Source organism: Protopterus annectens, chromosome 8.part1, assembly GCF_019279795.1.
Source record: "Protopterus annectens isolate FY-2018-M chromosome 8.part1, PAN1.0, whole genome shotgun sequence".
In the NCBI taxonomy this organism is placed as follows: domain Eukaryota; kingdom Metazoa; phylum Chordata; order Ceratodontiformes; family Protopteridae; genus Protopterus; species Protopterus annectens.
The window spans coordinates 105,430,007-105,455,920 of NC_056742.1; the positions used below are offsets into that span (position 1 = coordinate 105,430,007).

Here is a 25,914-nt window from a genome sequence, read left to right on the forward strand (position 1 = left end):
TACAATATTGATGCAAAGGATAAAGCCAAAAATCAATACAAAAAGAGCTACAAAGACATTTGAAGAGAAATACAGACAAAAGGCACCCAGATATGGAAATATCACAATACAAAAATGAAGATCACAAAGGGGGGAATGCAGAACCAAAGATTAGTAAAGTAGAAGTTAAACAAATAGAAGGTGAAGTTATGGAATAGCTGCAAAGTGAAAGATTTAATGTAGAAAGTCTAGCACAGGTCATGTTGCAGCATGATGGAAAAATGAGTCTCCAAAGTGAGAAGAAACAGGTGATATGGGAGGCATCTGAAGAAGAATTATGGACATGAGAAAGAAAAAGGCTATTTAAAATGATACAATATTTATGCAAAGGAGAAAGCAAAACTATTTGCCACCTCTGCGCGTTTGTTGTGCCTTTAACCAATTGAGCTTTCTACCTAACAGTTTATGTCATGGTGTTGGTTCCCAAAAAACAACTAAGTATAAACACTTATCATCTTCTTTTTGTGGATGATTTAAAATTGTATAGTTCATCAGACATGCTACCAATACAAGTAACTGTGTATGAACTGTAGGAGTCAGTACTGGGCATGTTGCAAGTGCTGTGAAGAGCATTTCTGGCTAACATCACAGACTCAAACAATATTAATTTCATGAACTTTAATCATACTTTGACTATGGGGTCCATTCCCGTCATGATATTAGAAACCCAACAGACTTTGAGAAATTAAAATGAGAGGCAGTGTTACGGCTCTGCATTATCCCTCTCATTCACAAATATATATAACCATCAATATATGTATTTCTGACAGGCATCTTCAGTTTATTTCAATGAACTGCTTTTTGTACTTGTTTTATGGCTTAAGATGTGCAACAGTTTCTGCATTAACGAATAGGTAAATATTTAACATTTGTATCCTTAAATGTTACTTCTTGAATTCAAAGATTCATAGTAATTATCTGAATCCACCATTTTACATATATATATATATATATATATATATATATATATGTGTGTGTGTGTGTGGTTGTGTTTGTGTGTGTGTGTATATATATATATATATATATATATATATATATATATATATATATATATATATACACACACACACACACACACACATATGTATATTATTTTCACTATCTCACATCTTATATTGCTTAGTCTTGGATTTTTGTTTTATCATTCTCAAATTTACTTTGCTATTTATTTGAAAAAAAAAAAAAAACATCCCTCTTGCTTCACAAACACTGCTCATGTTTTCAGGATATTTCACAGTTCCTGTTTGCCTCTTTGGCTCTTTGCAAACTCATAGTCCAATACCAAGTTAATTTCCTTTGGCCTTTTACATTTAAAACATTATCAGCTTTACAAATCTTATGCTAATTTGAACATGGCTATTAGAAACAGGTGTAATGAATTGCCTTTCTCTGAGATATTGGTAAGTTCATAATTCACTTATTGTGCACATATAGGCACAAATCTTAAAGTATTCTGTGGGTTCAGAATGTACAACTTACAATAATTATATGATTTATATGTGTGCTTTACCCAGATGGTAGTTGAGAGAGAGAGATAGAGAGAGAGAGAGAGAGAGAGAGAGAACACAATTCACCCCTTCGCCTGTGCTTTTTTCTGCAGCAATTTGAGTTAAACGCACTTGTATTCAAGCATATTTTTTTATCTAGAAATTTTCTGAGGAATATATATCCTGGGTAAAATGGGAAGAAACCCTTCACAGAGAGAAAGTTAATTTATAAGAGAAAAGATAGGCAAGGGAGATATAAACGCAAGCATTTATTTAACTCAAGCATAACATTATGGGTTGCGTAATTAGCTGTTTAATGGGTTCTGATACAATCCATATAATCCAAATAATCCAAATTCTTTGCTTAACTGAAGAAAAAATAATGCCCTGTGCTTGGGTGCTTCTTATTTCTTGGGGATATTAATCTTCAGAATGTAATGCCAGTGAAAAATGCATTCAAAGCCAGTTTTCTGCTCTGAATGGATATGAGTCAGTAAATATGAATAACAAAAGTCCCTTGAGTGAGGTTATTTAACATCATAAGACATTTATCTGTATTCCTGACACCTTATACGTGATGACCTGTATATCTTTACTTAGGTTGTGCTAACTTTTATCTTTCTAAGATCTTTTTTTTATATTCATGTGTGCTGATCAGTTTAACTGTCATACTGGCCCTTGGCTCAGAAATTCTTCATTTGAGATTACAATTTACTAAAGTAATTACATTTCAGCTTTTCTCTGACCTTTTTTGTGTTTTAATTTGTATTTGCATTCTACTGTCTGTTTGAATTGTCTGAACTATTTTTATTTGCCACATTTTACTGTATACTTTACTAGTTCAGCTGTAGCATGGCCCAGTTCCAGGTTTGCTGTTTTTAGGTCTGTTTTATAACTTCTGAGCATCAAATTCAAGGCACCTTTGTTAGTGAAGGCCCTTCTGTACCCTTGTTGGAGGAGAGTACATCTGGGCCTATCTAATTGAGGGTGATTGGACTAGACCTCAGACAGAGTGTCCTTATTGGCTAGTTTGAGTTAAAAGGATTATTTCTTGTTTTATTTAAGCCTGCATTTGCATTTGTTTGTGTGTAGTGCACCATCATACACTGTCGCGTAATGATGATTACCTTTGGTGGATATAGACACAAACATTTTACTTGTTAAATTTTCCCTTATCACATTCATTGTGGTCATTTAGATGTTTTTCATGGCCCTCCTTTACTGTCAGGTGGAACACTAAGCCTAGCCTCAGAGGAACCAACACACGTCTCACCCCCTAGCCATTCCTAAGTGTGACTTCTTTTCCTGACCATATAAAGTTACCTAACACTACTGGCAGACAATTTCCCACAGTTTCTCCAGCCAGCTTGGTTGATGTGGGCATCCTGAGGCAATGTAGCAATTGTCTCATGTTCACAAACAACGGTCTACTCCTAGTCCACATAAACCCAACATGTGAGAGATGTAAATATATTAAGAACCTTGAATCCATGCTGTCTCACACACCAGTCAGTACGTATGACAATAAGCCTGTTGTCAACATGCAGACCTCACCTTCTACTCCACCCAAACCCACATCACACATACCTACATATGCAGAGATCCTCACCAGAAACCTACATAAACACCAGAGACCTCCCAAACACAAATGCAAGCATGCTACACATAATACTTCCTCTGCAGAACACAATACACATAATGCATTGTGAGGCACACAGATGTCCCTCTCACCAGGCTAGATAAGGAAATGATCATGGTCAGCTGTCTGTCAGGTGCCAGTATCTGCCATATCACACATGCACTCAAGTTTCTCAACAACAGGTACTGTTATGACTCCGTCATAGTCCATGTTGGTGTGAACGACTTGAGATGTACCTCTCTGAATTATATGAAGAGAGTCATGACTGAGCTTTTGGACCATGTGTCTCAAACAGGTATGTCCCTAGCCTTAGGCAGCATTTTACCTCCATCTAGGAAGATGCCTCAATACAAACAGAAAATGATTGACTTCAATAATTGACGTAGTTTCTGGTGTCATTCAAAGGGGATCCAGTATCTGTCAGCCAGAGATGACATGATCGACAGACATCAGTGCTCTGCCAGAGATGTTTTTTCATCTGTCACCCCTGGGATTTTGGTTACTGGTTAAGGTTCTTAAAATCCCAGTAGTGTCCTTTTTAGGCAGTGTCTCAAGGACAAAATTCCCAATGCAAAAACTCCATTTAAAAGCAACTTCACGGTTATGGTGCTAAACACTAGGAGTCTTAACATGAAACTGCACTCAATGTAAATAGTCCTTACCTTGGAAGATGTAGACATTTGTGCAGTCATGGAGACCTGGTTCAAGGCTGTGAAGAGCACCTTAGCCACACTGTGTTATATGTTCTTCCACAAGTTCAGCCCACAAACTGAAAGCGTAAAAGCAGTGTATCAATATTCATTAAGGATAAATACACCTTCAGATTGGTTAAACAGTATGATTCCCTGGAGATACTTCAGGTGCAATTAACTGTTTGTAGGACATCTATTCAAGTCATTGCCAGCTACAGGACTCCCTCCATGAATCAGGACACCCACTCTGCCCATTTGGATCTACTTGAGTCTATCAAGATACATCTGAACACCATGCTTTTGGGAAACTTTAACTGCAAATCCATTGACTGGGTAAATTACTTGCTCTCAAACTCACTTGCTCAAAGGTTCCTCAACTTTGTTAACTCCAATGCCCTGGAGCAGCTAGTTGACACCCCCACAAGGGATGCCAGCATCCTGGATCTGGTGCTTACCAATATGGAAGACCAATATCTGACCACAAATCACTCTCATTCAAAGTAACTATTACACCTGAACCCCCCTCCCTCCAGCAGCAACTAAACTAAAAAAACTTCTCCAAAGCAGATTATAACCTCTTACAGGATATTATAAATAGCTTCACTGCACCTCCCCCCTCAGATGGAACTGGCAACTATGATGAGTTCTACATCAATGTTTTATACAAACACCTGTATAATTGCATTGACTTGGCTGTACCTGATAGGACCAAAACAAGCTCCTCAAAAAAGAGCAAACCTGCCTGGTGGATAACAGGCTTTACAATAAGAGGAAGAAATTACTGTCTAAGAGTAAAAGGGAGCAAGCCCTAAACTGAAAAGACTCTCACCTCAGCTTAAACAAGCAAATAAGATTTCTTCTGAAGTCCTCCAAAGCAAACTATGAATCCAAATTAGCTTCCTCAACTAAGAACAACCATAAGGCATTCTTTAGTTACATCTGTAACCTAAAAGAATGGGCCCAGATTTGTGCTGAACTGCTAGTTAATGATACCATATATACTGAGTCTGTGGATATAGCTAACCTGTTAGCCGACAGGTTCTGTGAAAACTTCACTCCCCTGTTCCTGCCACCCTATGGCATCTCTACCACCTGTCCCCTACCTTGTATCTCTAAAGAGCAGGTCATAAACGTCCTCTCAAAGGCCAATAACCTAGCATGTATGGAACCTGATAACATCCTAGGCTGCATCCTACATGCGTTCCAACAAGAATTAGCAACACCATTGGGTACTCTCTTCAATCATAGTCTGAGCACCAGCTTCATCTCATCTGAAAGGAAAACAGCCACTGTTATTCCCTTGCACAAAGGTGGTGCTTCCATTGACCATGGAAACCATAGACCTATTAACCTGACTAGACTTATCTGCAAGGCCATGGAGTGAATCATCATGGACCTTATCAACAAAGATATAAGTAATCTCCAAACACTTCACTCTACTCAGTTTGGAATTATCAAAGGGAGATCATGCCTGTTAAACCTAGTGGACTTCTTCAAAACAGTCACCAACCCCCCCCAGGATGAGCAGAAATCTGTGCATGCAGCCTACGAAGATGTAGCCAAGGCTTTGACACTATCCCCCACTCAGGCATCATTCAGAAACTCACCCAGATAGGTAGCAACCCTTATATCATTAGATGTGTCACTAGCTGGCTCATTGATAGAACACATATAATCAAAATAGGGGAATCCACCCCAAACAGCAGACTTGTAAACAGTGGTGTTCCACAGGGATCAGTCCTGGGACCTCTACTATTTGGAATGTATTTCTCCAAAGTACAAGCAAAAACTAAAGGTCTGTGGCTGACACAGTTTGCTGATGACTGCAAATTGGGAGCAGTGATAAAATCTCCAAATAATGTCAACATCCTACAAAAGGGTCTTACACAAACAAATGGTTGGTGCCAAAGTCATGGCCTTAAACTCAATGCAAACAAATGTATTATCATCCCTTTCAGTAAGAGCAGTATTCCTGCTAGCTACCATATCAATAGCAACACCCTAGGTACGCACTCAGTGGTGAGAGACCTGGGCACACAGGTTGACAGCAACCTTACCTTTGATCACCATGTCTCCACAGTGGTAAAAAGGCTATTCTCTATAGCTCATCTCATAAGTAAGGGCATTGCCTCCAGAAAAAAAAAGTTATATCATCCCTGTACTCTTCCCTCATCAGGCCAATAATTGAGTACAATGCCACTTTTGGTATGTACCTTTCCAAGCACCTGCAGCAATTGGAGAGGTCACAAAGGTTCCTCACTAGGAAAATTCAAAGTCTTTAGCATCTGTCTTATGTGGATCATCTGAAGTCACTGTCACTTTATTCTATTTCATACAGACTACTCAGAGACAATCTTTGCCTTGAATATAAGGCCATCTCTGGCCCTACTTTATTGGAAATGCTGCATATCTACAAGTCAGATGATGGGTTACTCACTCTAAAGACCTTAACCTGGTATGTGACATTAATAGCATCTACTGAAGGGACAGATGTGTCCCCCAGAGGTTACCACACCTTTGGAACAGACTCCCACTTCATGTTAAACAGAGTACTTCATTGGTCCTCTTCAAATGCAATTGGAGTGATTGGATAGATAACCATAAAATCACCCCAGGGGTTCTACCTGTATCCCTCTTGGGCAGGTGCAATAGATGCTGATTGTGGAAATAAGGGTAGAACTTGGCTAGGCTTGTAATGGTCCCAGGGCCATTAGCCTAGTAACTTCCTATGATCCTATGATTCTATGACCTTGTATTCAAGGCAAATATTTAGTCTGCATTAGCTATATCTTTCTTCTCTATTACTTCGACTTCTGCATTATTTTGTTTAGTAGACTTTCTCTTCCTCCATTTTTCACTATGACAAATTCTAAAGTTGTGCTCCCATTCACCCTCTTCCCATGCAAATATTTTTTTCAATATCTGCCTTCTTGTATTCTTTTTTGTTTGTTTTTTCATAAACCTTCTGTCATGTGCAAGATCTTAATATGAATGTTATTCTCTTTGGTCAGCATGTCCACAAGGACAAAAAAAATTTAAATATTTACATCTGAGCAATCCTTGATTAATGGATATGCTGCATCACACTTAAAATGATACTGTGACTTTAAATTGATCTTTACACCTTTATTGTTTAATATGACTGACACTGGTTTTAAACATACCTGGCACAGGTTTTACTACTGTTTTTTCCAAAGGAATCAGACTATCAATACTGTACAGAGTTATATTTTTATGACACCAAAATCATTGTCAGGAATTCTCCGCTACAATAGATGACACAGTCTTTAACTTGAAATTGCAAAGTCCTAAACGCAACTTATTTTAAAATAAATAATCAGCTGGGGAAAGACGCTGCACCTACATGTACTGCATTAACTTTTGCTTCACTTTTAATGTGATTAACCACACTGGACTAGTTCAATTTGGACTTGTTATCATTTGGTATCTCATCTTGATAGATTTTATTATCCTGCCTGTGACAGCCCACCACTGGACCAGTAATCAAGGAGCCTCAATCCTCAACACTGGCAACAGTGGGGGATATACACTGAAATATGAAAAGTACACACACACACACAGTATTTCCCAGTGAAACTCTCTGCATCAAGTGCGGTTTCCCTTAATAGCACACAGAGACCACATCAGTCCATGGATGGTTTCTCCCTCTTTATCCAGATCCACAATACGACTCCCCACTCACACAGCTATAGAGTGAAGTCCTTAGCCAGGGTTCCAAGCACAGAACTCCAACACTCCCTCTGTCCAACCAGTGCTTCATGGCCCTGCCCAAGTAGCTGACACACACACTCTTGGAGATTTATTTTACACACACACACACACACACACACACACACACACACACACACACACACACACACACACACACACAAACACACCTTGGAAAGACTGGCACAGGGTTACTAGCTATTCCCCCACTTGCCCAGACTATAAGGTAGTTTCCAATGCCACCAGAACCCTTACCAGCTACTCTAAGAACCTTAACAAAGGGTGTCCAATCTCACTGTGTAATATTAATATTAATACAAATGATAGTTTGACCAAGAGCAAGGCTATTAGGAGTGGCCCACACAGTGTCACCAAATAAATACTCTCAAAACTTAAACATCTCTACACAGATCAGCCACAATTAAAGGTTTAAATGTATGTAATAATTAATAATAAAAGAAGACAATACACAATATATATTTACAGTGGCATCAGAGTTCAAAACCACAGGAAATATTTAAAGCAATATTGCAGTACAGTCTCTAATAAATAAAGAAAAGTATCTAAACTATGCTTTACTATATTCCGGACTGAATCTAAGAAAAGTAATATACTCTATTAACTTACTAATATAGCAAGGCAGATGTGGTGAATGGATCTTGTAGTTGTTGTCAGGTCCAACACAGAATACAGAATGCTCTGTCTCACTAAGACTTCTCAAATTAATATCTAAAATATTACTTCTGGGATAGCTTGCAGAGTTACATCATCTGTGTGGTGTAGTGGGTTAGTGAAGTAGGCTGTAGTTCTCAGGCCCAAACCAACCACTGATGATAGCTGGTAGCATTTGCCATCTACCTGTAAAAATACACAGACAAGGGCTTCTCCTCAGATCTCTGGCAGTTCCTGGAAGTCATAAAACAACTGATTCCTTCATGCTTTCAAGACAAGTAACTAATTCACCGTAAAGACAATACAGAAAGTTTCCTAGCACAGACATTGTGTCTGTTGCTGTACTAAAAATTGTAAGATGCCATCTTTTATGGCCAAGCCATAAAGTAATTTAATTTCAGGCATTTTTCTAAAATTTACTAGACTGATGTTCACCTCCTGTATCCCAGTTTCCACTGTTAAAATATTTACATTTAAACAGTTACAGTAATGCATGTACATTTATGTTCTTTTCTAGTAGGGTACACAGTGGAGCCATTTTAAACACAAACCTTTTGCAAATACCCTTTTCAACACATATGTCTGTACAAGCAGTTTGATATACACATGACATATGGTTCTAATACATTTGTAAACCAAGCATTTTACACATATTTTGATATTCACCAATAACATATGTTTATTTACAAAATTTCAGCTAGCTGGGCTGGCAGTATCTCCTTTCATCACACTTCTTCCCCCTCAAAAACTCAAGCTATTTTTCAAGTGACCCCTTGAGAAATGTTGCTTGAGCGGGTTGACCCTATCTGGGAATACATTACCCCATTCCTTGTCTTGAGATTCCAGCTGCCTTTGCATTGCTGACCCCATTACAGTGTTGCACTGTCATATCATATGCCCGCAACCCTTGGCTCTACCATAGGAACTTGGGATTTTGCTGGCTGGCTCCATGTAGCCATAGATCCCCCTCAGACTTCTCCTGCCTTCTACTGCAAATACTTAGCACAAGGGCCTCCCTATCATGGTAAGGTTTCATGGTGTTAACATGGTAGAGTTTGTTCTCCTGCCTAGCAGTTCTACCATGTAGTTAACAGAACTGACCTTCCTTACCACTTTGAAGGGTCCCTCCCTAGCTGCCTGCAGCTTGTTGTGTCTGACAGGAATGAGAGCCATAGCTTACATACCCTCTACCGCAAGCATTCCTGCCATACCAGGCCTTTTTCTGCTGTTGGTCTTCTGCCAGGTTCTCCTGGTCCAGGCCCATGATTTCCCTGAGCCTTGTCCTGAGGTTTAGGACATATGCCACAACAGACTCCTTGTGTGATTCACACTCACCCTCCCACTCTTCATTAATCAAATCTAGAGGTCCCTTCACCCTATGCCCATACAGCAACTCAAAGGTTGAAAAACCTGTGGATTCCTGGGGCACCTCTCTGTAAGCAAACAATAGATGGAATCAAATATTTGTCTTGTTCCCTCTTGAACTTGTCTGCAAATGCCTGTAGCATGCTCATTAGTGCAGAGATTAACCTCTGCACCAGACCATTAGTCTGGGGATGGTAGGGAGTGGTCATTAGGTGATTCACCTCACAGCAGTCCTATAGACAAGCTAGCAGGTATGATGGGAAATTGGCACATCTCTCAGTCAGTATTTCTTTTAGGAAACATACCCTGCTGAAAATCTCTAACAAAGAATTTGCCACCTTTTCTGCCTTGATGAATGACAGAGCCGCCACCTCAGGTTATGTAGTAGCATAATCTACTACCAGTAGGCTATACTCTTCCCTGTGGAACTTGAGGTACTCAAAGGACCCATAATATCCACAGTTACCCTCTGAAATGGCTCCTGAATCACAGGCAAAGGGATCAAAGGAGCTTTGACCATGTCTCTTGCCTTGCCTACTTTTTGGCACTGCTCATAGGTCCTGCAGTACCCTGTTAGATCTTTGGAAATCCCAGTCCAATAAAAGTTCTGCATAATATGTCTCTTAGTATGCTTTATGCCCATATGACCTGCAAAGGGAATGCCATGGGCTATGGGTAGAAGTGCCAGATGGTACTTCACCCTCTAGCCCTCCCTCAGTGTTCCACTCTCTATACAGTAACCCTTTGTACCAGTATACAGATTCCCCTTTTCCTTGAGAATCAGGTGCCTCCCTGGCTACATCCCTCAAGCATTATAATGTACGGTCTGAGTGCTGAGCCAGTCTGGTATCCTTGAACAGCCATTCCTCACTGTCAGCCTGGGTGGTACTACTCCCCTCTTCCCTTGCAGTCCCTCTGTCCAAGGGAACATCAGTACCCACCAGCAGCTGTGGTTCACCTTCAGTCTCACTGCAACAGGGTAGCTCCATCCCTGAGTTAGCCACCTCACCAGTCCTGGCTTGAAGTGTGCCATCTGTCTGGATTCCCCCCAGGCTACCAGACCCACATGCTTGTCTCCAAGCCTGACTGCATGAAACTGCATGCACATAAGTTATGGCATTATCAAAGTAATTCCCTATCAGGACATCTGCAGGGATATCCTCAAACACACCTACTTGCTTGCTTCCTTTTCCACACTCCCAGTCAAGGTGAACTCTAGCCAAAGGTATTTGGAATGGGGTCCCTCCAAAAGCTCTGAATGGAGTAGACTGCCCAAGTAAGTAGTGCTCCTCTTTAACCATTGCAGGCTTCACAATGGTTAGGTCAAAGACTGTGCCTCTCTTAGCAGTGGTCTGTTTCCCATCTACTAAGATAGGATATAACCTCTTGTGGTAGTTTGGTACCCTTGTTGTCTCCAGACAACTTACTGCTAGCATTTTGCCATTCCCAATTGCTGGCTCCTCAACCTTTTGTTCCCCACCTTGCCTCCATGGACATCTATATGCTACATGGCCCCACTGGTTAAATTTGAAACATTTAACCCTTGATCCTGGCCATGTACCTGAACTAGTGGCTTCCCCTGTTACTGTTGGACTCCACTGGGGCAGTTTAGACTGCCCACCATGGGTTCCCTTAGACCCATGTGTAGCACTGGGTATCCCTTTCCTATGCAGTGATGCCCTGCTTGCTAGGTATAGGTCTCTTTTTCAGCAGCTCATCTGCGGTATTGCATACTCTATCTGCCAACCAGATTGTCATGTCCTCAGGAAACGTGCTAAGGGCTTGTTCCCTTAACAAAAGGCCTACAAGCCCTTCAAAAGTTGTGACCTGACACCCACTCACCCATGTATGAAAATAAGTGTTTAACTCAACAATATATTCACACACACTTTCATCTGCCTTGCGTCTATGCTCACAAAACTTTTTTCTATAAGCTTTAAGTGTTAACTTAAAATACTCTAATAAACAATTTTTAACTGTATTATACTTTAAGCAATCATTATCAGACAATTTAAAAACAGCAGCTACAGCTTTTCCTATGGAGTAAGGGGGTCAGGAAACCATACCCAGAGCCCTTGGTCAACATTATACTGTTTACATACCTTTTCAAACATATAAATAAAACTATCAAAACTATCACCCTCTGTAAATTGTGGAAGAAATTTACTGTTCTTTATTGCTTCTGGGGTATGGTTACTCCCTTCCCCATTACCTCCATGATGCTGGCAAAAAGTCGGCATCTCCTTTGAATGTTTATCTCATTATCTTCAGCCTCCAAACATCTCAGTCTCTCATTTTCTTTAGCTTCCAGACATCTCAGTCTCTCTGCTGTTTCTAATGCCATCTGTTACTCCTTTTCTTCAGCCCCACAGTCTCTCTGCTGATTCTAGTTCCAACTGTTGGCCTACAATTCAAGTTTCTTTAACTCCAGATGGATTTTTATGCCCTCTAAGGCAAAGTTGAATTGTCCATTTCCTGAGAGTTGTACATCCCCAAGGACAGTCTAGTTGTCCTCCTGGTTGCTGGCTTGTGATGCAGCTGTGACTAAGGCTGCAATCATTTCTGCTTTAGTCAGGTTGGCATGCACAAGTCATTTGGCTTGGTACATCTCAGCCAACTGGTTCCTTGTCAGCTTGCCATAATCCTTTGCTGACATGCTTTCCTGTTCTCCCTTACTAAATAAGCTAACAAAAAATAAAAAAAAGCTATTTTGATATGAAACTCTGAATGTTCACTATGTGTGCTGCTTGAGAGTAAAAACACCTTCTTTAGTGACTACTCTTTACAGGCTACAGGAGTTCAATATCCACACCACTGAATCCCAGTATGTGATGTGGTGATCCCACCACTGCCACCAATATGTGATTCCCCACTACTAGACCAGTAATCAAGGAGTCTCAATCTTCACCACTGTTACCAGTGAGCGATGTACACTGGGAGGATGACAAGTACGTGCACACTATTTCCAAATGCAGCTCTCTGCATCAAGTGCAATTTCCCTTAAGAACAGAGACCACAGTCACTCCAGGGCTGATTTGTCCCTTTTTCTCCAGATCCCCAATAAGTCTCATCACTGGCACATCCATAAAGTGGAGTCATTAGCCAGAGTTCCAAGCCAAGTCCTCCAACACTCTCTGTCCAACCAGTGCTTTGTGTCCCTGCCCAAGTAGCTGATGCACACACTCTTGGAGATTTATTTTACACACACACACACACACACACACACACACACACACACACACACACACACACACACACCTGGGAAAGGCTGGCACAAGTTTACTAGCTATGCCTCCTCTTTACCAGACTATAAGATCGTTTTCACTGCCACCAAAACTCTTATCAGCTACTTTAATTCCCTTAACAAAGGGTGTCCAATCATACTGTGTAATATAATTATTAACAGAAATGGTAGCTTGACCAAGAGCAAGGCTATTAGGAGTGGTCCACACAGTGTCACCAAATAAATATACAAGTACTCTCAAAACATAAATATTTCTACACAGATCAGCCACAATGAAAGGTTTAAATATATTTAATAGTAAATAATAAAAGAACAAGACAATACTAAAAATATATTTACAGTGACACCAGAGTTCAAAACCATATGAAATATTTAAAGCAACATTGCAGGACAGTCTTGAATAAATAAAGAAACATGTCTAAACTAAGCGATATTATATTCCTGACTGAATCTAACAGAAGTAATGTATGTACTCTAATAAAGCAAGGCAGATGTGTTGAATTGATCATGTAGTTATTATCAGGTCTAAGACAGAATACATAATGCTCTGTCTCACAAAGAGACGTCTCTAATTAATATCTAAAATATTACTTCTGGGATAGCTTGCAGAATGACATTATTTCTTGTCATCTGACTTTTAGTTCCCAGGCCCAAAACAACCTTTGAGTCAACTGGTTGCATTTAGCATCTTCCTGTAAAAATACATAGACAAGGGCTTCTTCTCAAATCCCTGGCAGATGCTGGAAGTCATAAAAGAAATGCATTCCTTCATGCTTTAAAGACAAGTTATTAATTCACCGTAAAGACAATACAGAACATTTCTTAGTAAGACATTGTGTCTGTTGCTGTGTTGAAAACTGTATGATACCATGTTTTATAGCCTAGCCATAAAGTAATTTAATTTCAGGTATTTTTCTAAAATTTACTAGACTGAGGTTAACCTCCTGTATCCCAGTTTCCACTATTAAAAAAAAAAAAAAAATATATATATATATATATATATATATATATATATATATATATATATATATATATATATCATTAAACTAGTGCATGTACATTTCTGTTCTTCTCCAGTAGGCCAAACTGTGGATCCATTTTAAACACAAGCCTTTTGCAAATACCCTTTTCAACACACATATCTGTACAAGCAGTTTAATATAAACATGACATACAATTCTAATACATTTGTAACACAAGCATATTATACAAATCCTTTCAATATTCACCAATGACATATAATTATTTACAAAATTCCAGCTAGCTGGGCTGGCAGCATGTCCTTTCTTCACACTGCCACACCAGATCTAGTGTACAGGTATGTCAGAATTGATTGCTCCCATTCAGGTTGGTGACAGCTGTACCTGATACATGACAGGTTATATAAAACTATCATTCAATGCATAGCTTCATCAGTTACCTGCTCATGAGTTACATCCATCATGTGATCAATCTGATCATGTTTGGATTTTTTTTATATTTTCTATTGTCCTACCTCTTACCCATCATACTCTGATCCTGCTTACTGTAATGCCATCACTAATTACTGACTCAGACTTTGCAAAAGTGTGGGAGACTTCTTCCAGTGGCAGAAGAGTGTGAAGAATTAAAACCTTTTATTACAATCCTTTTGAGCCAAGCATTTCCTCCTACTGGGATTTTTATTCTGCAGAAAAGAAGAACTTCCCCTTTTTCTAGGCCATATTAAGACTACTCATTGTGGGTACCTTCTTGCGTCTCTCTAGAGCATATGTTAACTAAAAATACTATTGTCAACAAAATAAAATAAATAAGGCCTGATTACTGATTATGGCTAATATATATTTATTGTACACCCTTTAACTGTCTACTTATTTTTATTTCTTTGTTGTTTCTCCATACTGTTCATAGTGATAAGGCCTGTTCAGTTTAAACATAAACATATTCATGATCATTTTGAACAAATATACAATAATCTGTAACATGAAAGAACTTCATCTGAGTAACAGTATCAGTTCATCTTGTATAAACTTAAGACAGTACGGCACCACTGAGTGACAAAGGCATAGCAGTTTAATGGTATTACTAAAGAGTGTGTGTGTGTGTGCGGGGGGGGTTGTGTTTGCGTGTGTATTCTTTGATTTTTGCTTGTTTATAAGTGAAGTACAGTATCTAATATAACTAAAAATGTACACTATAATAATTAAAGTATAGACATCTGAACAAAATGTTGCAAAATATTTAATTTACAATATTATTTTAATTATATTATTTAAGTACTCACTAATCATTTTACAAATAGGAAAATGGTAATATATCTAAAAAAGATAAATGCAAATGTAAAAGCATGGAAAAATTAAAAAGGCTGCTAAAATTCAAGGTAGTACATTTTTACTGTAAAGCTAATAAGTGAGGAAGAGAATTTTGGAAAATCTTGAATTTTTTTTTTTTGCATTTTATCCTTTTCAACTTATCATGTGATGCCATTTTTTTGAAATTTACATGTGCACATGTGTGTTTGTGTGTGTATATAAATGTGTGTGCATAGATACACACACATATATATATATATATATATATATATATATATATATATATATATATATATATATATGTATGTATATATGTGTGTGTGTGTGTGTGTGTGTGTGTGTGTGTGTGTTTGTATATATCATATATGATCCCCTATCATTAGCTCAAATTACCACAAGACTGAACTTTACATGACTGAGTCAAAAACACCAAGGTTTCAAAATACCAAACAGCTGCATTATGGTATTTTAAAACATTGAATTAACTTTTTATAAGGACTTCCCAAGAAGTTGCAAATGTATTCTGCTGTGCAACCTGCAAATTCCTTACATACAGTCAATTCAGTTCTTTGAAATTTGATGATACATCTGTTTGGAGCTTTGGAACTTCAATATTTTAGGTTCGATCATCTAAGGCTCAAGCCTGTGGTAATCTGAGCTAATGATAGGGACCTATATATATATATATATATATATATATATATATATATTTATATATATATATATGTATATAGATATATGTAAAATACAATATATGAATAATAATTGATGAACTCCCTCAAACTTTCTTGGATACTTGTACCACAGCAAGATGAATACATACTAAATACAGAAAATATCAATGCATGGTGCTGGTCTTGGTATCTATGCAGTTGATAGAGGTAAACCAGAAGATGTGCCAACTAGACATTAGTACACTAATTAGCCACGATGTTCCCCTTGGGATTCAGAAAGGGTACTGCCAGCAGTAAGCCCTAACACAGCTGTTTTCTTCTGGCAGAAGCATTTTCTGATTCATAGACAGTTTACGTAGCAACAGTGATTCTACATGGTCTGCAAAATCACTGTAATGAGCTTCCATGGCTTATTGAAATGCTAATGAGGCATTCCAGGGGAACAGCATATGATAGTGAGTCATGTATTCTCCCCCTGAAATCCCTGCGGTAAATTATTTATACAGCCCAGTATTTCAAGAAGCCATTCAGATATGCAAATCTGCACTACAGTCTACATTAATTAACATGACCAAAAGTTCATTGTCAACCACTATTTTCAATGGGAAAGACCGTGTTAGAAATAAGTGTCAGGGAGTTTAGCAGAAAGGTAGATGTGGAGGGTGTGTGCCTGCATCAGTATGAGCACTGTGTGGGTGGATATATGCAGAGTTATGAGTAGTCTCAAGGGTGTGTGTTACTGAATATATAGTAGGTGTGTGTGTCTGTGTGTGTGTGTGTGTGTGTGTGTGTGTGTGTGTGTGTGTGTGTGTGTGGGTGAATGGATGAGTATGATCTGAGTTATGGTGAGAGTGTGTGTATGTTTGTGTGTGTGTTTGTGTGTGTGTGTGTGTGTGTGTGTGTGTGTGTGTGTGTGTGTGTGTGTGTGTGTGTGTGTGTGTGTGTGCTCTCTCACATGCATGTAATGTATGTACATGTCTTGCGGGGAGGTTGCCATATATCTAAACATCACTAGACTAATGAGCAAAGTGTGTCATACTAGTGCAAAACACTATAAACCACAGAATGTTTAAGTATTAATCTAAGATATGTAAAAAAGTTAATCATACAATTTTGTTTACATGAAGTGTATTCCAGACAATAAGAAATATGAAACTCTTTATGTCAGGGTTTATTTAGTGACTGTAATGGTCCATGAGGAGGCACAGGGCTGTTATAAGAGGTAAAATCACAGACATTCTGTAACTCTTGGGGTATTCAAGAGGTAAGAGGATGGATGAATGGATGCATGGATGTGTGTGTGTGTGTGTGTGTGTGTGTGTGTGTGTGTGTGTGTGTGTGTGTGTGTGTGTGTGTGTGTGTGTGTATTTTAATGTCTGCACATGTGTGGGGGAATGAATGGCGGGGTGTCTGTGCCAACATGATGTATAGGCTGCTAGTACACACACACACACACACACACACACACACACACACACACACACACACACACACAAATGTGTGCAGACAGTGATGCGCACAAAGAATAATACACACAGACAGATACAAGTAATAATTACTGAAGTGAAGTACTTATTAGCACTTGTGGTAATCATCGAGTTATTCAGAGAAATGCAAATTAATCACTAATAAGATCTTTCATCATTAAGGTTATAGTGTCTCTGAATCACTCTCTTTCCTGATGGAGTTAAATGGCCTTTTTGATGCACTTCTACTGGTAAGAGAAGTGTCCACCTGCCTGACTGTTCAAGTATGTAGCTCATGTAGCTGGAAAGAAACACACACACTCACACACACACACACACACACACACACACACACACACACACACACACACACACACACACACACACACACACACACACACACACACACACAAATGTGCGCAAACAGTGATGCGCACAAATAATAATACACACAGACAGATACAAGTAGATAGGCAGAATCTGCACATAGCTACTTGTCATAATGTCTGCTTGAACAGAGGTGCCCAGGCAGATCCGTGCCACTGTAGTCCCCAGCTCTCAGCCTTCCCCTGTACAGGTAGTCCCACAGAATAAAAATGGGTTTGTGTGTATGGATAGACATACAGACATCAGAAAGAGACATAAATACTGATCGAAATGTTCACACTCCACCTACCTGTATGCACACCTATGTGCAGCTCATGTGTATATAGTGTAATGAACATCATATTTGTCTGATCTTCAGAGAAAGCTGGATGATTTTTTTGAGCACAAAGATTATTAGTGAAATTCCTTCAATTAATTTTGTATGATAACACACTCTCAGTTCAACTTTCAACATCGTTGGCTTTATTTATTTGGGACCGTCAGGCTTCCTGCTTAATCAACATGTATTAGCACTGGTTTCATTTTAAAATGATGTAATTGAAGTCTGGTGGTTGAGGAAGACTTGCAATCAAGAATTAGAATTTGAATGACCCTTAAATTTATGCATATATTTCATTTTCTAGATTGCAGCAAAATAAATAATTTTGTGCCTAGTATTCTGAAAGATATAATCTGTTGGCTTTTACATGAATGGAAAAAGGAACTTTGTATCTCATTTTATTTCCTTTAATTTTTAATATGCATTTCCTGTAATGGAAATACACAGTAAGTAAGTAGTAACAAATAAGTAAGTAGAAACTTAAATTCTGCCACTAGGCAGAATAAAGTCCTGCTGTGCTAACAGCTAGCAGTTACTGACCAGTGTTACATTTGTTGCCTAACAACTAGTGTGATGAAATGCTTTGTAACAGTTACAAAATAAAGAAATTTGAAGAATAAAAAGAACAGGCAACTCTGATTTCTTAAATGGATTTCAGGAAAATGGGAACTTTGACAGTTTAAAAAACAAAAGCAGTCCATGTTTGCCTGCAAAACATATATAGTTTTATACTTTTGTGTTCTCTTTTGCAACAACTCTTTTTTATTATTAACTTCTTTTCATATGCTGTAATGACAGGATTTCAGAAAAAGAACTGTTCAGCAGAGAATGATTTTGCTTACATGGGAAAATTAGGTTTTATGCACTGTATATTACTAAAATGTTTTTCATTGCATACAGGTGAGTAATAAAGTGTTAATTTCCTCAGAATTACCAGTGATATGTTTTTTTTTTTTGGGGGGGCATGTCTCTCACTGTACAAGAATAACAGAAAAATGGCACACAATTAGCCTAGAATGCTGTGATCTCAGATTTCATGTATGTTAGATTGCATTAAGGATTTGCCCTTCTCGGAAAATATTCTGGTATGGTTCTCCTTACTTTATCAATCATGCATATGTTCAAAATGTTAAATGTACTGATGTTTTGAATTTGAATAGCCAAATATCTTTGTTGCTAAGTGTGTTTTTTACTGAAAGAAGTAAGTGGAGTTCTATTAGGGCTGGGAATGTCTGTGCATGTGTTTGCAGTTTATGGTTAGAATTATTATTATGTGTGTGTGTGTGTGTGTGTGTGTGTGTGTGTGTGTGTGTGTGTGTGTGTGTGTGTGTGTGTGTGTGTGCATGCTCAAGCTAGATTTTTAGTGGGAATATTCCAGAAAGTTTTTTTGTAAGGTAAGGTGTAAGGCTATGATCAGAGTCATGGTCATGGTCATGGTCCGGGTTGGCATTAGCAGGCATAAGGAAAAGTGTAGAGTTAAGTTTAGGACAAGAGACATAATGCCCACTAATCCTAACCCTGCTCCTACCCTTAACTCTACACCTTACCTTAGAAAACCCTTTTTCATAACACTACCATTATTCAGCCAGAGTAGTACTTAGTGTTACGCAAGAATGTTGTGTAAAGATTGCAAAAGGAAATTATTTTTTTTTTAATATTTCATAGTTTTGATGTTTAGTGTTTTTGGTAATGTGAATTTTTGACGTGTTTTGCCAGTGTTTTAGATTTGACAGTTGTACATTTTGAACATTATTACTTGATGTCCTGGTTTGCTTCATATTTAAAACAAGATCCTATCATGAAAAAGTAATCTCTGCTATACAATTTTCCTTGAAGTGATACTGAATAGAGACTTTTTTCCATGAAAGGCATAGAACCAGTATATTTTATCAAACTGCATTTATAATTCTAGCTATTTTAATCTCCCTAATCATTCAGTCATATGTTGTCTAAACTGATTGTTCTAGTGTGAGTCACAATGTCATTGTTGATATCTAAATTCTTCACTGCATCCAACAAAAGCCGAAGACATTCTCAGAAAGTCTGAGACATACAACCTCAGCAACATGCCATGGGTTTGCCTAAAGGTCTCTTTCCAGTGGACCATGGCTGGCACATTACTGTTGGATATCAAAGGAATAATCCATTGTGCATGCTAGGCACCCACACCAGTCAGTGTCTGCTTCTAAATGCAAGTGACCAGTGGCTTTACACTGTAGGTCCTATTTTTGTTTTCATTTTATCTACCTTACACTTAATTGCAAAATCCTCTGGAGTACTAATAGACACTTCAAATCAGAGTCATTCACAATTTAGGACATGAATGGGATGATCATTCCACACTGGAAGCCCTCCTTTAATCTTTGCACATTTCTAGAACACATCACTGCATTTTCGAAAACAGACTCAGGCTAACACATTATATAATACCCTTTCACATTCTTCTTTTCACTCTTCATTCCGGGGTCACTTTAGGGCTCCCTGAAGCCCGTTGTGAAGGTCTGACTCATAATGAACCATATTAGAGTAAGAGTTTGGCTATGATCTCGGCTTTATAGTTGGAACCCATATCCCTGATATTTGATCAAGAGTGGTAAAGTCTAGCAGAGTGCATTCACATGCTGCTGTCCTGATAACTCATTGAAAGCTTATCAGCCACTGTCTTCAGTGATGCAATAAGTAATGGTGCACTAATCCTGTCAGCCCTCATCTCTCATACCTTCAGTCTGTTTGCACCCAAATCCTATGCCTTAGATGTACAACAGATTGATGTGTGCATTTTATGCATAGCCTATGCCCCTGTAGTCACATGTATGAGTAAAAAAAGGCTATGATTACAAGCTTTTAATTGAGAGAGTTCTGCAGAAGACATCATTACTGTTTCTTTACCTGCCACGGTGTTTCTGTCTGCTGACATATAAGGTGTAGGAAATTTTATGATATTCTGATGAAGGCTGACAAAATCTAGAAAAGGTTCTGCCACAAATGGATGCACACCTCAACTTTTAGCATTGATACTGCAGTAAAAGCTAAAATGCATGCTACAAAAATCACAAGACACCACCAAACAGTGAAGTCTTGGTTTTAAAGAAATAGTGCAGTTTACAGAGCTAATTTAGTTGTAAGACATATATATTGGTAACATAGTTATAAAATGAGGCATTCAAACATCAGTGAGAGTCTGTGTGAATGTGTGTGTGTGTGTGTGTGTGTGTGTGTGTGTGTGTGTGTGTGTGTGTGTGTGTGAGTGTGTGTCCATGTTTGTGTGCATGTTCCCAGACTTAGAAAGCTTACTCTGCTTACCCAAAAATATATGTATACTATAATGTGGCCAGATAAGATACAGCTGTGTGTACACATAAGTATGATATGCAAAAGTATTACAAACTTATGAAAATAGAAGATAATATGATAACAAGGAAAAGTTACATATGGAATAAAAATGAAAAGCAGTCGGATTCTAGGAAAAAAATCTACCTTTGGTAACTTTTTGTCAAGCAATTTTACAAGTCCAAAACATTCTCTAAATCACTCAGCAGCATAAATTAGGAGAATTACAGAAGGTTTAATAACTGAAAGTAGGTTTACAAGACAATAAAAACCTGCTTGTGAGCTATTCGGGAAAACTGTTATGGAAGATCCAATGTTGAGCAGGACATTGACTGTATTAAAGGCAGGGCCGGATTTAGATGAAAAGAGGCCCTAGGCTATTGCACTTATGAGGCCCTTTCACCTCCCATTTTTAAGTTTGTAAATTACATGAGAGATAATAAAATACATCATTACTGTGATATATATCAATATGTTAAATGAAACATGTTGTGATTGGTACTAACCTTTATAAAAATGTACGGATAATAAATAAAAAAAAGTCGAGAACACTTATTTGGACATTTATTCTCAGCACCATATATAGTACTTGTAACAATAACTAATCAAACATAACACACAACATTTACAAAGAAACAAAATTCAAATAATGAAAATCTTTGACTACGAAAATAAAATAATAAAAATTATCATATTTTCTATCAAATTAAATGAAATATATTCAATACATTGAAGATTAAACCAAATTCAATTCAGATAAATTTATCTCATAATAATTGCATTTAGAGTTTAAGTATGAATTATTATGAATTTTAAGTCTAAACTAAACCAAAAATGGAACTTTATTCAAACAAAATCCAGATCACAAAAAAAAAATATCAAATTGTATATCATATTAAATTTTATGTTAATAGTTATTTTATTTAAGAACTGATTCAATCCAAGTATACATTTAAAATGAAATAGTAGATTAGAAGAATTTCTTTCTAAACTTTTTCACGCAGAATTCTTCTATAAGTTCATCAAAATCTATTTTTCTGAAGGTCTCATTTTCGATGCACAAAATACTCAATGAAGACAACCTCGTCTGGGTCATTGTGCTTCTTAATTGATTTTTGATATTTTTAAGTCTTGAAAATGACCTTTCTCCAGTACAATTAGTGACTATTAAACTGAGAAACAGCCGTAAGATTGATTCCACTTGAATATTTTCTTTGAATATTATTTGATACAAGTCTGTATGAGACAATGTGGAATTTTTTGAAGGCTTATGCGTTTGTCTCACATATGTGTGGAAATGAAATAGTTCTTCAGTAAGATTTTGGTTGACATCTTCTGGGTATTCTTGCATTAACAGCTCAACACCTCTTTGAAGTTCTACCTTTGATAATGTAAGATCAGCAAGAAAGGAAAATATTTTCACTACATCATCATAAACAGAAGCTCTTCTTCCTAAATTTGATTCTAGTGCATCTAATATAGGAATAAATGATTTAATCCTAAATTTATCTCTTGAAGAGAGTTCGCTCACGCATCAGGGTCAGATGAATTTTTGTAATTCCCTTGCCTTTTACTTCTTATTATCCTTCTGGCAGTTCTATATTCAGTATTTGGTAACGTGTTTTTTGCTTGTTGCTCAAGTGCATCAAAATCTTCCCTAATTCCACGTAAAATATCCAAAAGTGACCTGTACCAATCTGCACAACTACTCAGTAAAATATTAGGGCTTTGAAGAATTTTATTTACATTTGAAAAATGTCTCAGTATTCGATTCCAGAAATGGGGCATAAACACGAATTCAAATTGTTCCATCTTCTCTAAAAGATTGTTGGCCCTCAATCTAGTATCACCCTTTGTATTATTATCTGAATGTAAATAATTGAGTGCATCGGTGATATCATTGTAATTTTCTAAAATAGCTTCTGTAGCTTTTGCATGTGCCTCCCACCTACTGTCTGATAAATATTTAGGCACTTTAGAATGAGGTTTCAAATGTGATTTCAGAACTGCCCATCTTTTTGTGGAAGACGAAAAAAAAGATATAAACTTCGTTCACAACACCAAAAAAATTAACAGCATCAAGGCAACAATCAACAGCTGAACGACCTACTAAATTTAAAGAGTGACCAGCACATGGAACAAATCTTGCAAACTTGTTTTCTTCGATAATTTTTTGCTGCATACCATTGTATCTACCAGCCATATTGGCTGCATTATCATAAGACTGTCCTCGGCATTTTCTGAAATCATTTTCAAGTTCAGTAGTGATATAGTTAAATATTAAATCAGCTATGCTTTCCCCTGAGTGATCTTTTAGCTCAAGGAAAGTTAAAAATCTCTCAGTTTTCAGGTGACACATATCTAATAATTAAGGTCAACTGATCAGTATGAGATATGTCAGGAGTGGAATCTACTGAAAAGCTAAAATAGCCAGCCTTTTTCACTTCCGCCACAATTGTGTCTTTCACTTTATTTGCCATAAGTTGAATAATTTCCTCACATATAGTTTTAGACAGATATGAAGGTTTTCCTGAGCCAGTATTTCCATATCGATCGATGTGATCTCTTAAAAATGGATCAGATTTTGCTACTAGTTCTAGAAGACCAAAGTAATTGCCGTTATTTGGAGTTCCAAACTTTTCATTGTCTCCTCTAAATGGTAAGCCTCGCTCTGCAAGAGTGCAAATTACAGCGAAAACTCTTTCTATAACATAACGCCAGTATTGCTGCTCTTTTCTTATTTCTTCCTCTAGCTTTGAAGTTAAAGTTTTCCCTTTTGCTCTTGTTAAGTAACATAGCATTCCTATGATTTTCCGAATTTTCATGAGTTTGAATGATAGCAGGGTTTTTCCAATCATTAAACCCTTCAGAAGTTAATGCTGTTGCAGAAGATGCAATATTTGGAAAGAGTTTACAAACAAAGCAAAAAACATGGCCTTTTGAGGGAGAGTACACAAGCCATTCTAGGGTATATTTTGCTCCATTGGCTTTTGTTGAATAAAAAATTGCTTTTGTACAAAATCTGGACTGATTCTTATATTCTCGCTTAGAATTTAAAAATGGTCCACAGTGATACTGAACTTGAGAAGGGCCCTTCCCTACCCAATATGATACATCATTTTGCGATAAATTTGTCCACAAGCCAACATCTGTTACAGTAGACATATATTTGACATCACTATCTAAATTTGCAACATCTTGAACATGGTGTTTCTCATTAGGTGTCTGAAAAAAATTCTGAATATTCATATTATTTTCTTGTGGCTCGTTTGTATATTCGTGTTCAGTAAGTTGCTCTTGAATTAGTTCCATATTTCCACTTTGAGTTGGTGCAACAGCCGTGTCCTCACATACAACATGCTGCATTGCTTCCAATTGAGTAATACTAGTTGGCACATGCGTGTAAGCAGTAATCGGTGTTAGCTTCTTTGCCTCATACTCTTGTAGCTTCTTTTTCTTGTGTTTGTTTTCAAATCTTTTACTCATTCTTAGATTAGAATCTAGAACAAAATATTTGAGTTATTAATTATTGTGCATAAATAAGATGAAGATATTGTCACAAAAAAAATTTTCAATAGTCTATAAACACTTCACTAAAGTATTGAACCTACTGAACTCAAAAGAATCAAATGATAATCCTAAAATAAGAATCTTTTCTAATAACATTAACATGTGTTTCATATTATCGAAGTAACACGAATATAACCGAACATCGGGATATCAATAGGTCTGTTTGTTTGTTCCAATCTACACCAATCTGCACTTTATTTATGCAAGAACAAACCAGAGCTTAGTAGCATAAGGCACGTCAATATTTTCCATAGCAATCAGTGAACATATGAACTATACTTTGGTGCAATCTAGTATATACAAACGAACAGACCCAATGAGCCGAACGCGTTGATTAACCAATACATTTTTATGTTTGTTTATTAGTCATATGCGTAGAATTTCTCCTTATTTTTGGTTCAGTGTTTTAGTGTTCACTGTTTTTAGAATAGTGTAATTTTAATTTTGCTAACAATTTGAATGTAGGCCCCTCTTGATCTTGAGGCCCTAGGCTGAAGCCTAGTTAGCCTATAGGAAAATCCGGCCCTGATTAAAGGTATCTTCTCAAAATATAAAGCAGGTCATAAAGAAAGGGCAATGTGATGATTTTACAAACCAACTTCCAATCATTAGAGGACCGGAGCTCCACTGTGGCAACCCCTAACCGGGAAAAGCTGAAAGACAAACAACAACAACATCTATTTGTTCATTCAGCTGTGACAAATAGTCAGCAACAGATTCATGGAAAGGTTTATGAGCTAAGTGAAAAAAATAAGGTGACTGGTAGAAGATACCTTGTTATTAGAAGGTGTTGCTGCATCACAGATTTGAAGAAGTTCTTTGGAGGTAGCTGTTTCTGTGAGTAATGTAGAGTGGGCTATGTTAATGGAAAGGGACAAAATGTAATATATGTACAAAGTGTGTGGTGTGACTGTTTAGGGCAGCAAACAGCTACAGCAGCCTGCCCACAGTGCAAAATCATCTGTGTATGTATGGAGAGTAGGACACATGGTAAATGCAGTTTTTGGTAG

At 37.5% G+C, this 25,914-nt stretch overlaps 1 long non-coding RNA gene across 1 annotated transcript in view; it reads left to right on the plus strand.

Annotated features, from left to right (window-relative positions):
- The first annotated feature begins 1,334 nt into the window (after positions 1 to 1,334).
- LOC122810219 overlaps positions 1,335 to 25,914 on the plus strand; it is a 354,698-nt gene continuing 330,118 nt past the window's right edge. Inside the window, exon 1 of the long non-coding RNA XR_006366065.1 lies at positions 1,335 to 1,439. This is a non-coding gene — a long non-coding RNA (uncharacterized LOC122810219). The remainder of the gene's footprint in view (positions 1,440 to 25,914) is intronic.